This window comes from Bos grunniens, chromosome 6 (assembly GCF_055505025.1).
Source record: "Bos grunniens cultivar Pamir isolate PY7600 chromosome 6, Bosgru_T2T1.0, whole genome shotgun sequence".
In the NCBI taxonomy this organism is placed as follows: domain Eukaryota; kingdom Metazoa; phylum Chordata; class Mammalia; order Artiodactyla; family Bovidae; genus Bos; species Bos grunniens.
This window is the reverse complement of record NC_141170.1, coordinates 43,607,242-43,622,460: the sequence shown is the minus strand read 5'-3', so window position 1 is coordinate 43,622,460 and position 15,219 is coordinate 43,607,242. Positions and strand designations below refer to the sequence as shown.

The window sequence follows — 15,219 nt, the reverse complement described above, 5'->3', positions numbered from 1 at the left end:
AAATTCAAATTGATTTGATTTTGGCGAAAGCTATAAGGTCTATGTCTAGATTTATTTAATTATATGAGCAGTTCAGGTTCCATCACCAAGTAAAAGGACACACATTATATCACCAGCTATGGCATTATAGTTGTATCATCATATCATTTAGCTTGGGAAAAGTTTGAAACTGGCTCATGACTGACTTAGTAAAAACATATAATAAGGCTTAGATTATCTAGCAGAATTATCTATTCAAATGTCATCTTAATTGATTCTGAATATTTCTTTCCCACTGTGGGACGTTACTATCTATTTAATGATAAGAAACATATGCAAGCAGCTCATACAACTCAACAGCAGAAAAACAAACGACCCAATCAAAAAGTGGGGAAAAAATACTAAACAGCTGTTTCTCCAAAGAAGACATACAGATGGCTAACAAACACATGAAAAGATGTTCAAAATCACTCATTATTAGAGACATGAAAATCAAAACTGCAATGAGATATCACCTCACACCAGTCAGAATGGTCATCATCAAAAAGTCTACAAACAATAAATGCTGGAGAGGGTGTGGAGAAAAGGGAACGCTCTTGCACTGTTGGTGGGAATGTAAATTGATACAGCCACTAAGGAAGACGGTATGGAGATTCCTTAAAAAAAAACTAGGAATAAAACCACCATATGACCCAGCAACATGACTCTTAGACATATACCCTGAGGAAACAAAAATTGAAAAACACACATGTATCCCATTGTTCACTGCAGCACTATTTACAATAGCTAGAACATGGAAGCAACCTAGATGTTCATCGACAGATGAATGGATAAAGAAGTTGTGGTATATATATACAATGGAATATTACTCAGCCATAAAAAGGAATGCCTTTGAGTCAGTTCTAATGAGCGGGATGAACCTAGAACCTATCATGCAGAGTGAGGTAAGTCAGAAAGAGAAAGATAAATATTGTATTCTAACACATATATACAGAATCTAGAAAAATAGTACTGAAGACTTTATTTACAGGGCAACAGTGGAGAAAAAGACATAGAGAATAGACTTATGGGCATGGGGAGAGAGGAGGAAAGGGAGAGATGTATTGAAAGAGTAACATGGAAACACATTACCAAATGTAAAAGATAGCCAACAGAAATTTGTTGTATGGCTCAGGAAACTCAGACAGGGTCTCTGTATCAACTTAGAGGGGTGGGATGGGGAGGCAGATGGGAGGATGGTTCAAAAAGGAGGGAATATATGTATACCTACGGCTGATTCACCTTGAGGTTTGACAGAAAACAACAAAAGTTGATAAGGAAATCATCCTTCAATAAAAAAAATAAATTAATTAAAAAAAGAAATATATACTCACATATATGCCCATGTGTCAAAAAAACAGCTGGCCATCCTATTTTTGATTCTCTATCACACAAAGCACACATAGACATTTAATGGACATAAAAAATGACTACAGTGTAACAACAAATAATCAAAGTAAGATCTAATATTTGAGGTGTTCTGTGTAACATGTTGCGTGTCAGTTCAGTTCAGTCACTCAGTCCTGTCCGACTCTTTGCGACCCCATGAATCGCAGCACGCCAGGCCTCCCTGTCCATCACCAACTCCTGGAGTTCACGCAAACTCACGTCCACCGAGTCGGTGATGTCATCCAGCCATCTCATTCTTTGGCATCCCCTTGTCCTCCTGCCCCCAATCCCTCCCAGCATCAGAGTCTTTTACAATGAGTCAACTCTTCACATGAGGTGGCCAAAGTACCGGAGTTTCATCTTTACAATCAGTCCTTCCAAGGAACACCCAGGACTGACCTCCTTTAGAAGGGACTGGTTGGATCTCCTTGCAGTCCAAGAGACTCTCAGGAGTATTCTCCAACACCACAGTTCAAAAGCATCAATTCTTTGGCGCTCGGCTTTCTTCACAGTCCAACTCTCACATCCATACATGACCACTGGAAAAACCATAGCCTTGACTAGACGGATCTTTGTTGGCAAAGTAATGTCTCTGCTTTTGAATATGCTATCTAGGTTGGTCATACCTTTCCTTCCAAGGAGTAAGCGTCTTTTAATTTCATGGCTGCATTCACCATCTACACTGATTTTGAAGCCCCCAAAAATAAAGTCTGACACTGTTTCCCCATCTATTTCCCATGAAGTGATGGGATCAGATGCCAAGATCTTCGTTTTCTGAATGTTGAGCTTTAAGCCAACTTTTCACTCTCCACTTTCACTTTCATCAGGAGGCTTTTTAGTTCCTCTTCACTTTCTGCCATAAGGGTGGTGTCATCTGCATATCTGAGGTTTTTAATATTTCTCCTGGCAATCTTGATTCCAGCTTGTGCTTCTTCCAGCCCAGCGTTTCTCATGATGTACTCTGCATATAAGTTAAATAAGCAGGGTGACAATACACAGCCGTAAAGTATTCCTTTTCCTATTTGGAACCAATCTCTTGTTCCATGTCCAGTTCTAACTGTTGCTTCCTGACCTGCATATAGGTTTCTCAAGAGCCAAGTCAGGTGGTCTGGTATTCCCATCTCTTTCAGAATTTTCTGCAGTTTATTGTGATCCACACAGTCAAAGGCTTTGGCATAGTCAATAAAGCAGAAACAGATGTTTTTCTGGAACTCTCTTACTTTTTCGATGATCCAGCAGATGTTGGCAATTTGATCTCTCGTTCCTCTGCCTTTTCTAAAGCCAGCTTGAACATCTGGAAGTTCACCGTTCACATATTGCTGAAGCCTGGCTTGGAGAATTTTGAGTATTACTTTACTAGTGTATGAGATGAGTGCAATTGTGCGGTAGTTTGAACATTGTTTGGCATTGCCTTTCTTTGGGATTGGAATGAAAACTGACCTTTTCCAGTCCTGTGGCTACTGCTGAGTTTTCCAAATTTGCTGGCATATTGAATGCAGCACATTCAAAGCACCATCTTTCAGGATTTGAAATAGCTCAACTGGAATTCCATCACCTCCACTACCTTTGTTCGTAATGATGCTTTCTAAGGCTCACTTGACTTCACATTCCAGCATGTCTGCCTCTAGGTGAGTGATCATACCATCGTGATTATGTTGGTCATGAAGATCTTTTTTGTACAGTTCTTCTCTGTATTCTTGCCACCTCTTCTTAATATCTTCTGCTTCTGTTAGGTCCATACCATTTCTGTCCTTTATTAAGCCCATCTTTGCATGATGTTCCCTTGGTATCTCTAATATTCTTGAAGCGATCTCCAGTCTTCCCCATTCTGTTTTTTCCCTCTATTTTTTGCATTGATTGCTGAGGAAGGCTTTCTTATCTCTTCTTGCTATTCTTTGGAACTCTGCATTCAGATGCTTATATCTGTCCTTTTCTCCTTTGCTTTTCACTTCTCTTGTTTTCATACCTATTTGTAAGGCCTCCCCAGACAGCCATTTTGCTTTTTTGCATATCTTTTCCACGGGGATGGTCTTGATTCCTGTCTCCTGTACCATGTCAGGAACCTCAGTCCATAGTTCATCAGGCACTCCATCTATCAGTTCTAGTCCCTTAAATCTATTTCTCACTTCCATTGTATAATCATAAGGGATTTGATTTAGTTCATACCTGAATGGTCTAGTGGTTTTCCCTACTTTCTTCAATTTAAGTCTGAAGTTGGCTATAAGGAGTTCATGATTGGAGCCACAGTCATCTCCCAGTCTTGTTTTTGCTGACTATATAGAGCTTCTCCATCTTTGGCTGAAAAGAATATAATCAGTCTGATTTCGGTGTTGACTATTCGGTGATATCTGTGTGTAGAGTCTTCTCTTGTGTTGTTGGAAGAGGGTGTTTGCTATGATCAGTGCATTCTCTTGGCAAAACTCTATTAGTCTTTGCTCTGCTTCATTCCATATTCCAAGGCCACATTTGCCTGTTAATCCAGGTGTTTCTTGACTTCCTACTTTTGCATTCCAGTCCCATATAATGAAAAGGACATCTTTTTTGGGTGTTAGTTCTAAAAGATCTTGTAGGTCTTCATAGAACCATTCAACTTCAGCTTCTTCAGCATTACTGGTTGGGGCATAGGCTTGGATTGCTGTGATATTGAATGGTTTGCCTTGGAAACAGAGATCATTCCGTCGTTTTTGAGATTGTATCCAAGTACTGTATTTCGGACTCTTTTGTTGACCATGATGGCTACTTCATTTCTTCTAAGGGATTCCTGCCCGCAGTAGTAGATAGAATGGTCATCTGAGTTAAATACACCCATTCCAGTCCATTTTAGTTTGCTGATTCCTAGAATGTTGATGTTCACTCTTGCCATCTCCTATTTGACCACTTCCAATTTGCCTTGATTCATGGACCTGACATTCCAGGTTCCTATGCTATATTGGTCTTTACAGCATTGGACCTTGCTTCTATCACCAGTTGCATGCACTACTGGGTATTGCTTTTGCTCTGGCACCATCCCTTCATTCTTTCTGGAGTTATTTCTCCACTGATCTCCACCTATGGACCTGGGGAGTTCCTCTTTCAGTATCCTATCATTTTGCCTTTCCATACTGTTCATGTTGTGCATAACATGTGTGTAATATGTCTTCTGAAAACATACCCTTTCTACATATAAAAAAATGAGTTATTTTATGTTCAGGGACATGATATGAATCATGTGACAAAGGAAAGCAGGATCTCAAGGAAGAAGGTAGCTTACTTGGCAGCCTTTTTCATGAATGTACTTTGAATATGAAAATTAATGGGGCCTTTTAAATGAAAGTTTTAATTTTTACTAGTTGATATGTATCCCCCAAGTAAGTTGAATTTTTAACCCTACTAAGTTTTATCTGAAATATATTGAAAAATTATCTATAATTTTGCATATAATATAGAGATGTTTTATGTGTACATATATTTAGGTATATAATACATGGGTATTGAGTGTATTGTGTGTTGTTATTATATATCTGTAAATTATGAACTTTTTAAAATTTTTATTTTTTTAATTTCCTTTGGCTGTATTAGGTCTTCATTGCTGTGCAAGATTTTCTGTAGTTGTGGTTGAGCGGGAGCTACTCTCTAGTTGCCGTGTGCAGACTTCTCATTTTAGTGGCTTCTCTTATTACAGAGAATGGGCTGTAGGCATGCCAGCTTCAATAGTGTAGCACATGTGCTCAGTAGTTGTGGCACATAGGCTTCATGCTCTGCAGTATGTAGGATCTTCCCAGACCAGGGATCAAACTCATGTCTCCTGCATTGTCAGGTGGGTTCTTTACCATTGAGCCACCAGAGAAGCCCTGAACATGTTTTTATTTAGAATTTTTTTTTCCTTAAAAAAGGCTTGATCTATCCTGATGTTGAAACCAGAAAGTGGGAAAAATAAAGTAAAATAATAATTTAAACCCCACATTCCTTATTAAGCATGGGGATCATTTACAGGTAATGTGATTTTTCTCCTTCTATCACATTGCATTGAACATACATTCTACATAAGTAGTAAGCAAGAAAAGCCATTTTGTAAATGGGATATTATTTAGAATAAGAAATGTAATTTAGAAAAAAAATGCAGACCTGACAATAAGTTTGATCTAGGGGTTATAGTCATTAATACAGATTGTGGCAGTAAAATATTTGCCCTGTTCTGTTTCTTAAGAGTTATAATATGCTGATGTTAATTACATTGAAACACTTGCATTTTAAGGATGAGCATCCTTTAAATGCCAAAGAACAAAAGATGTCTTGGTTAGCTGTCAATCCCAGATTGGATTAGTTTCACTTTTACACTGCTTTGAAAGCTACGTTTCATGAGCCAACTTTCATATTATGGCTTTTACCCTTTATCTTTTCTTCCCTGAGTTTGAAAATCACATTAAGCAGAGTGGGAATGTAGCCAGCAATGTAGTCGCTCAGTAGTGTCGGACTCTTTGCAATCCCATGAACTGTAGCCTGCCAGTCTCCTCTGTCCATGGGGATTCACCAGGCAAGAATACTGGAGTGGGTTGCCATTCCCTTCTCCAGAGGATCATCCTGACCCAGGGATCAAACATAGGTATCCTACATTGCCGGCAGATATTTTATCATCTTAGCCACCAGGGAAGCCCCGTGGCCAACAAGAGTCCTCCTACATTTTATAATACATTTCTGGTTCTGTACAATCTGTGATTTTGCTGCCTATGTTGGTTATTTTGCAACACATAGTAATTTAGAGATAGATTGTCAAATTCTATGAAAAGTCTTGATCACTTAGGGGAAAACTGAACTATCCATGAACATGATCTCTTTATTCAAAAGAAGTTGCAAAAAAGTTGCAAAATTTTAAAATTATTATTCTTACATGAACATTACATATTTCACTTAGAACATCATTTTCCAGAAAGATATTGGTACTTGAAAATAATGACAATATTTGTATCCCCATTCAAGTCTGTGTCTACTATTTGTTTTTTTATCTCTTAGTTAAGAGTTAAAATATGATATTCAGATGATGTATGATAGGATAGTGGATATCTTTTTCTTGTTGCTTGTTATAAGAGGTGCCATTCTAACACTTTATCATCGTAAATGATGCCAGCTAAGGTGTCTTTGTAAATGCAGCTTATCAGGTTTAATAAGTTTTCTTGTCTTAGTTTGTAAGATATTTGCTTCTAATAGTAAAGATGTGTTGATTTTCTTTAACTATTTTAATACAGTGTTTTAGTTAGCACATTATTTTCATCTCAGTCTATGGTGAATTATATTAACAGATTTTTTAATATTAGAGCAGTTCTGTGTTCTTAGAATGAATTTAACTTGATCATAATCTTCAACACTTGATATATTATAGTATTTTGTTTAGGATTATTGCAATTATATCATGTTTTTGTTGTTAGTTGCTTGGTCATGTCCAACTCTTTGCAAAGCTGTGGACTATAGCCCGCCAGTCTCCTCTGTCCAAAGGATTTTCCAGGCAAGAATACTGGAGAGGGCTGCCACTTCCTTCTCCAGGGGATCTTCCTGATCCAGGAATCTCACCTGGGGCTCCAGCTCTGAAGGCTCTTTACTTTCAGAACCACCAGGGAAGCAAGTATGTCGTAGTGGCCTTATATTTAAAACCTGGGTGTGTCTTCCATCTTTCTGTTTTCCTGGAATTTTGCACAGATCTTGGAATGATACATTTCTTGAAATTTTAATAAAATTCTATTTTAAAAAGTTTGGATGTATTTTTGCTTAAGAGTGCAGCTTTTAATTATTGGTACATTTTTTGAAAAGAACTGAGATCATTCTGATATTAATTTCTTCTCAAGTTCAGTTCAGTTCAGTCACTCAGTCGTATCTGACTCTTTGCGACCCCATGAATCGCAGCACGCCAGGCCTCCCTGTCCATCACTAACTCCCGGAGTTCACTTGAACTCATGTCCATTGAGTCGGTGATGCCATCCAACCATCTCATCCTCCGTCATCCCCTTCTCCTTCTGCCCCCAATCCCTCCCAGCTGCTTCTGCTAAGTCGCTTCAGTCGTGTCCGACTCTGTGCGACCCCATAGATGGTAGCCCACCAGGCTCCCCCGTCCCTGGGATTCTCCAGCCAAGAACACTGGAGTGGGTTGTCATTTCCTTCTCCAATGCATGAATGTGAGAAGTGAAAGTGACGTCGCTCAGTCGTGTCCAACTCTTAGCGACCGCATGGACTGCAGCCCACCAGGCTCCTCCATCCATGGGATTTTCCAGGCAAGAGTACTGGAGTTGGGTGCCATTGCCTTCTCAGATCTCTCCCAGCATCAGGGTCTTTTCCAATGAATCAACTCTTCGCATGAGGTGGCCAAAGTATTGGAGTTTCGGCTTTAGTATCAGTCCTTCCAATGAACACCCAGGACTCTTCTCAAGTAAGTCTAAGTAAATCATAGTTTTTTAGAACTTTTCTATTTCTTTGAAATTTTCAAATGTGTATCCATAACATTCTTGGGATTTTATTCTATTTTTTGAAAATTATATTTCCTTTTTCATTTCTAATCATTTGTATTTAAACCTGTCTTATTTTCTCATTTTTTAGCATTCTCAAAGAGACAATGGCTGTTTCTGCTGATAATCTATATCAATGTCATCTTTTTCTAGTGTATTAATTTGGGTTTTTTATATTATTTATTTTTCTAATTTTCTTTCATTTATAACGTTGTTTCTTTCCCTTATTTTTAAATGTATCTTTTATCATTTACTTCTAAATTAATAGTTTTTAATGCATGGGATCTGTATGATGCAAATTTAGAAAATCTCTTTCAAAGATAGTTTAATGGAAAACCATTGTAAATATTCTGTTTTATTAGTATAGGTTATTTACTGTTTTATTATGGGGTGCAAGGATCCCTATATATCCAGTAAACTAAATGTATTTGATATATTTCATACTTTTATATCTTGTGTGTTAGGTCTATCAATAATTTATTTAATCAGCTGATATTTATTGAGGTCCTTCTTGTATTAAATGATGCTATATGCAGAATGTGTCCTTCCCAAATTCATACACTGAAATCCTAATCTTCAAAGATAAGGTACCAGTTGGGTGGGGGCTTTGGGAGGTGATTAGGTCATGAGTGAGGAGTCAGCACAAATGATATCAAAGCTCTTTTCTTTAAACTTTTTATTTTATAGGAATATAGTCAATTAACAATGTTGTGATAATTTCAGGCGGACAGCAAAGGGGCTCAGCCTTACATATACTGTAGCCATTCTCTCCCAACTCCCCTCCAATCCAGGCTGCCACATAACATTGAGCAGAGTTCCCTGTGCTATACAGTAGGTCCTTGATTATTCATTTTAATTACAGCAGTGTGTGCATGTTGTGAGATCAATGTTATTATAAAGGAAACTCCACAGAGATCCATCATCCATTTCATAACCTGAAGACACAGGAAAGAGAAAGTAAACCTTCATCAGAACTTACATGCTGGCCTCTTGTGCTTGGATTTAGTCTAAAGAAATGTGAGAAATAAATTTCTCCTGTTCATAAACTACTTAGTCAGTGGTATTTGGTTAGAGCAGCCTGAATAGACTAAGACAAATGAGGATCTGGTGTAAGAAGAGAGAAAAACCCTTGCCTCAATTAAGAAAGCTTATATTAGTTACATTAAGTGGAAAGGTAGGTTGTAATCTGAAAATATGATTAGAAATTGTCAATTAGCTCTTTCATTTTCATAAAATGCTACATAATATTTTTGAAGTGAAGTGAAATTCACTCAGTTGTGTCCAACTTTTTGCGACCTCAAGGACTGTAGCCCGCCAGTCTCCTTTGTGCATGGGATTCTCAAGGCAAGAATACTGAAGTGGGTTGTCATTCCTTTCTTCACAGTGTCTTCCTGACCCACAGTTCAAACCTGGTTCTCCGGTACTGCAGGCAGATTCTTTACTGTCTGAGCCACTAGCAAAGCCCCAAATAATTTCCCTACCCAGGGATCGAGCCCAGGTCTCCTGCATTGCAGGCAGATTCTTTACCATCTGAGCCACCAGGGAAGTCAATTTATTTTTAGGTTGTACTATTAGAAAATAACAGTTTAGAGTGCTTAAAATTTTCTGGAAAATTTTTATCACTATATACTGGCTCCCTTCTTCTTTAATGACACTTAAAAATCATATATTTAATCTGATATTAATAGAACTACTCATTATTAGCCTGTGGTATACATATTCATGATTATAAAATTTATTTTAATTTCTTTTTAAATTTTCCATGTTTTCATGATTATCAGTTCAGTTAAGTTGCTCAGGCATGTCCGACTCTTTGTGACCCCATGAACTGTAGCACCCCAGGCTTCCTTGTCTATCAACTCTGGGAACTTGCTCAAACTCATGTTCATCCAATTAGTGATGCCATCCAACCATCTCATTTTCTGTCTTCCCCTTCTCCTCCAGCTTTCAATCTTTCCCACCATCAGGGTCTTTCCCAATGAGTCAGTTCTTCACATCAGGTGGCCAAAGTATTGGAGTTTCGGCTTTAGCATCAGTCCTTCCAATGAATATTTAGGACTGATCTCTTTTAGGATTGACTGCTTTGATCTCTTTGCAGTCTGATGGACTCTCAAGTGTCTTCTCCAATACCACAGTTCAAAAGTGTCAGTTCTTCAGTGCTTAGCTTTGTTTATGGTCCAACTTTCACATCCATTGGGCTTCCCTGGTGGCTCAGAGGTTAAAGCGTCTGCCTCCAATGCAGGAGACCCAGGTTTGATCCCTGGGTTGGGAAGATCCCCTGGAGAAGGAAATGGCAACCCACTCCAGTATTCTTGCCTGGAGAATCCCATGGACAGAGGAGCCTGGCAGGCTACAGTCCACGGGGTCACAAAGAGTCAGGCACAACTGAGCGACTTCACTTCACTTCACTTCACTTCACATCTATATATGACTACTGGAAAAACCATAGCTTTTGACTAAATGGACCTTTGTTGGCAAAGTAATGTCTTTTCTTTTTAATATGCTGTCTAGGTTGGTCATAGTTTTTCTTCCAAGGAGCAAGTGCTTTCTAATTTCATGGCTGCAGTCACCATCTGCAGTGATTCTGGAGTTCAAGGAAATAGTCTCTCACTGTTTCCATTGTTTCCCTATCTATTTGCTATGAAGTGATGGGCCCAAATGCCATGATCTTAGTTTTCTGAATGTTGAATTTTAAGCCAGCTTTTTCACTCTCCTCTTTCATTTTCATCAGTAGGCTCTTCAGTTTCTCTTCACTTTATGCCATAAGGGTGGTGTCATCTGCATATCTGAGATTGTTGATGTTTCTCCTGGCAACCTTGATTACAACTTGTGCTTCATCCAACCCAGCATTTTGCATGATGTACTCTGCATAGAAGTTAATTTAGCAGGGTGACAATATATAGCCTTGTCATATTCCTTTCCCAGTTTGGAACTAGTCCATTTTTCCATGTCCAGTTCTAACTGTTCCTTCTTGACCTGCGTAGTATATAATTTTTAAAAATAATTTAGCTGGGTTTATGCATTTATATTCAGTATAAAAATCTGCTTCTAAGATGGTGAATTTAAATCCTTTACTTCTAGTTTGAAACATGGTGTCTTGGTCATATTTGTACCTCTCATTTTATGGTATTTACCTTAATTATCATAAACCACTGGGCTTTGTTATTTTTAGTGGAATATAGCCTAAATATTCTTAGCATTATACAAGTATAAAAGAAGAAGTGACAATGTAGCAAATGTGGGTGGCATGAGAATCTAAATTAAGTTTAGGGAACTTTCTTTGAACCTTGATATCTATTCAAACTCAGTCACACATATATGAAGCATGATAATTACTCTTCAGTCAGAAAGTGTTCTTATACAGCTTGATGGCTCTACTACCACTCACTTCATGGAAGACAACTCATTCATCCTGGTCATTATTACAACTTATCCCATTGGATCCCTAGAACTCTACTGAGAAGAAATTCTCAATCTGGTGAGATATATTTTCTGTCATGCAGGTGGTACATAAAGGCTTTTCGCTGCTTCGTTCTCTACAGATTCATTTAGCATGAGGCCATCCATGAAGCCAAGATGTCCTATGAGATAGTTAAGCAGTCACACTCACTCCAGTCTGAATAGTGACAGAGAAAGAATGACTTGGCCCTGCAAAAGACAGTGATATGTTCCTGCTGTCCACTCAAACTGCTTCTGGTGGTCTATGCTAAATAACATAGAGGCAAAACCATGGCCAGCTCATTAGCTGCATACCATGTGCTAGGGCTATGTTGATTTGCTCCATAGAAGAGACAAAATCTGGAATAGCAGCTGTAATTGGAGCCACCACCTGTTTTGATAATTGACTGCCATTCATTAAAGCTGTCCAGTTTTTGCAGAGGCCAAATGAGTGAGCTCAATAAGTGCAAGGGAGGAATGAACACCCTTGCTTCTCCGGTCCTTGCTACTGTCCTTAGGTATGTGTGTTGCTTTTGATTCCCAGTTATATATGGAATGCCAGTTCCAGGCCACTCTTCAGCATATAAACTCTGAATCGCTAGTTATGGGTTTTAGCACTTGTACTAGGGTTCAGTGCTCAAATGGGTGTTTATTGCTCATTACATTTGCATTTTGATTTAGTATTTCTGCTGCTCTTCATCTCCCTCCTACACTCCACTGCACTCCTCCTCTTTCCTCTTCTTCTTCTTCTTTCTATATTTCTGTTTCTCCTTTCTTTTCACTTGACTCTTTCGTTTTCTGGACATTTTTCACTTTCCTATGTCATAGCAACATTCATAAGTATCTTGTGAGTATCAGTATTTTAATTGCATTGTCACAGCAAATCCTTTCATAATATCCTTTCATCCTGACAGAAGTGTAATTGAAGTTATATAGTCATTACTCATTAAGATAGAGTAGGGATACATGATTTAAAAAATTATAGGAAGTAGTTCAAGCTGTAGTGATATCCTCTGAAAATTTAGAAGTTTTTCTTTTGTTATTGAAGAAACTTTATAGTAACAGATTCATAGGTTAGTAATTTCCCTGTCTCCAATTTATGAACATAATTTATTTAGGCATCAAATTAGACAAATATTTTTTAAATCACTCTTTATACTTTAAATAGTTTGTATTTTTCTAACTTTCTCTATATGTAGAGAGTTTATATACAAAAACAATTAACATGTTGGTCAGTGATTCATATAAGAGCAGAGATTTTGAGGTTTTGTTCCTTGTCTCAAGGACTTGGATCTTCCAAAAACTTTAAGCTTCTGTAACAAGTTGAACTTATCTTAACCAACCTCTGATAACACTTTTTAATTAGTGATGAACAATAATCATCCTCACCCAGTTTGTTTGAATCAGGAATATGGAGGCATAATTTTATATATAGTAAAATTTGCCACACTCAAGTGTATAAATCAATGAGTTTTGACAAATGAATACAGTTCTATAAACACCATAACATTAATGATATAGAACATTTTTTTTTACCCAATGAACTTTGCTCATGCTCATTTACAGTTTTCTCTTCACATTTTTAGCTCATGAAAACTACAGTTCTACTTTATTTCACTATTGTTTTATCATTTAAACAAATCATAAAATGGAATTATAAAGTATGTAATTTCATATGTTCAACATCTGAAATTAGTTCAAGGTTGATATATAATATATCATATAAATCATATATATATATATATATATATATATAAGTAGTTTGTTCTTTTTTATTGTCAAGTTATGCTCCATTAAATTCAATTTTATGTTCGTAAGTTGATGGTCACTTGGCTGATCCCAGTTTTTGATTATTACAAACACTGTTGCTATGCACAATAAAGCACACAGTTTCTATGGTCATGTTTTCTTTCTATTAAAAGGACTTTGAGATAACTGGGTGGAAATAGTTTTACCTTTGAAACAAGGTATCACACTGGTCTCCAAAGTGGCTATACTATTTTGAATTCTAGTTAGAAATGTATAGAAATGAACACTAAAAAATAAAGAGAGACCTAATGCACAGTATCTTGAGTATAAACAGTAATCAGTTCAGTTCAGTCACTCAGTCGTGTCCAACTCTTTGTGATCCCATGAACTGCAGGCCTCCCTGTCCATCACCAACTCCCAGAGTCCACCCAAACCCATGTCCTTTGAATTGGTGATGCTATCAAACCATCTCATCCTCTGTCGTCCCTTCTCTTCCTGCCCTCAAGCTTTCCCAGCATCAGGGTCTTTGCAAAGTCAGCTCTTCACATCAGGTGGCCAAAGTATTAAAGTTTCAGCTTCAACATCAGTCCTTCCAATGAACACCCAGGACTGATCTCCTTTAGAATGGACTGGTTGGATGTCCTTGTAGTCCAAGGGACTCTCAAGAGTCTTCTCTAACAACACAGTTCAAAAGCATCAATTCTTCGGAAGTTTTGGCCACAGCAATCAGAGCAGAAAAAGAAATAAAAGGGATCCAAATTGGAAAAGAAGAAGTAAAACTCTCACTATTTGCAGATGACATGATCCTCTACATAGAAAACCCTAAAGACTCCACCAGAAAATTACTAGAACTAATCAATGATTATAGTAAAGTTGCAGGATATAAAATCAACACACAGAAATCCCTTGCATTCCTATACATTAATAATGAGAAAACAGAAAGAGAAATTAAGGAAACAATTCCATTCACCATTGCAACGAAAAGAATAAAATACTTAGGAATATATCTACCTAAAGAAACTAAAGACCTATATATAGAAAACTATAAAACACTGGTGAAAGAAATCAAAGAGGACACTAATAGATGGAGAAATATACCATGTTCATGGATTGGAAGAATCAATATAGTGAAAATGAGTATACTACCCAAAGCAATTTATAGATTCAATGCAATCCCTATCAAGCTACCAATGGTATTCTTCACAGAGCTAGAACAAATAATTTCACAATTTGTATGGAAATACAAAAAACCTCGAATAGCCAAAGTGATCTTGAGAAAGAAGAATGAAACTGGAGGAATCAACCTACCTGACTTCAGGCTCTACTACAAAGCCACAGTTATCAAGACAGTATGGTACTGGCACAAAGACAGAAATATAGATCAATGGAACAAAATAGAAAGCCCAGAGATAAATCCATGCACATATGGACACCTTATCTTTGACAAAGGAGGCAAGAATATACAATGGATTAAAGACAATCTCTTTAACAAGTGGTGCTGGGAAATCTGGTCAACCACTTGTAAAAGAATGAAACGAGAACACTTTCTAACACCATATACAAAAATAAACTCAAAATGGATTAAAGATCTCAACGTAAGACCAGAAACTATAAAACTCCTAGAGGAGAACATCAGCACTCAGCTTTCTTAATAGTCCAACTCTCACATCCATACATGACCACTGGAAAAACCATGGTCTTGACTAGATTGACCTTTGTTGGCAAAGTAATGTCTCTGCTTTTTTAATATGCTGCCTAGGTTGGTCATACTAGCCTTCCAAGGAGTAAGCATCTTTTAATTTCATGGCTGCAATCACCATCTGCAGTGATACTGGAGCCCAGAAAAATAAAGTCTGACACTGTTTCCACTTTTTCCCCATCTATTTGCCATGAAGTGATGGGACTGGATGCCATGATCTTCGTTTTCTGAATGTTGAGCTTTAAGCCAACTTTCTCACTCTCCTCTTTCACTTTTATCAAAAGGCTCTTTGGATCTTCTCCACTTTCTGCCATAAGGGTGATATCATCTGTATATCTGAGGTTATTGATATTTCTCCTGGCAATTTTTTTTTTAATTTTATTTTATTTTTAAACTTTACATAATTGTATTAGTTTTGCCAAATATCTCCTGGCAATTTTAATTCCAGCTTTTGCT

At 37.4% G+C, this 15,219-nt stretch overlaps 1 non-coding gene across 1 annotated transcript; it reads left to right on the top strand.

Moving 5' to 3' along the window:
* Positions 1 to 10,077: 10,077 nt before the first annotated feature.
* Positions 10,078 to 10,149, top strand: TRNAW-CCA (transfer RNA tryptophan (anticodon CCA)). Its single transcript has one exon. It is a non-coding gene; the product is annotated as a tRNA-Trp (tRNA).
* Positions 10,150 to 15,219: the final 5,070 nt, after the last annotated feature.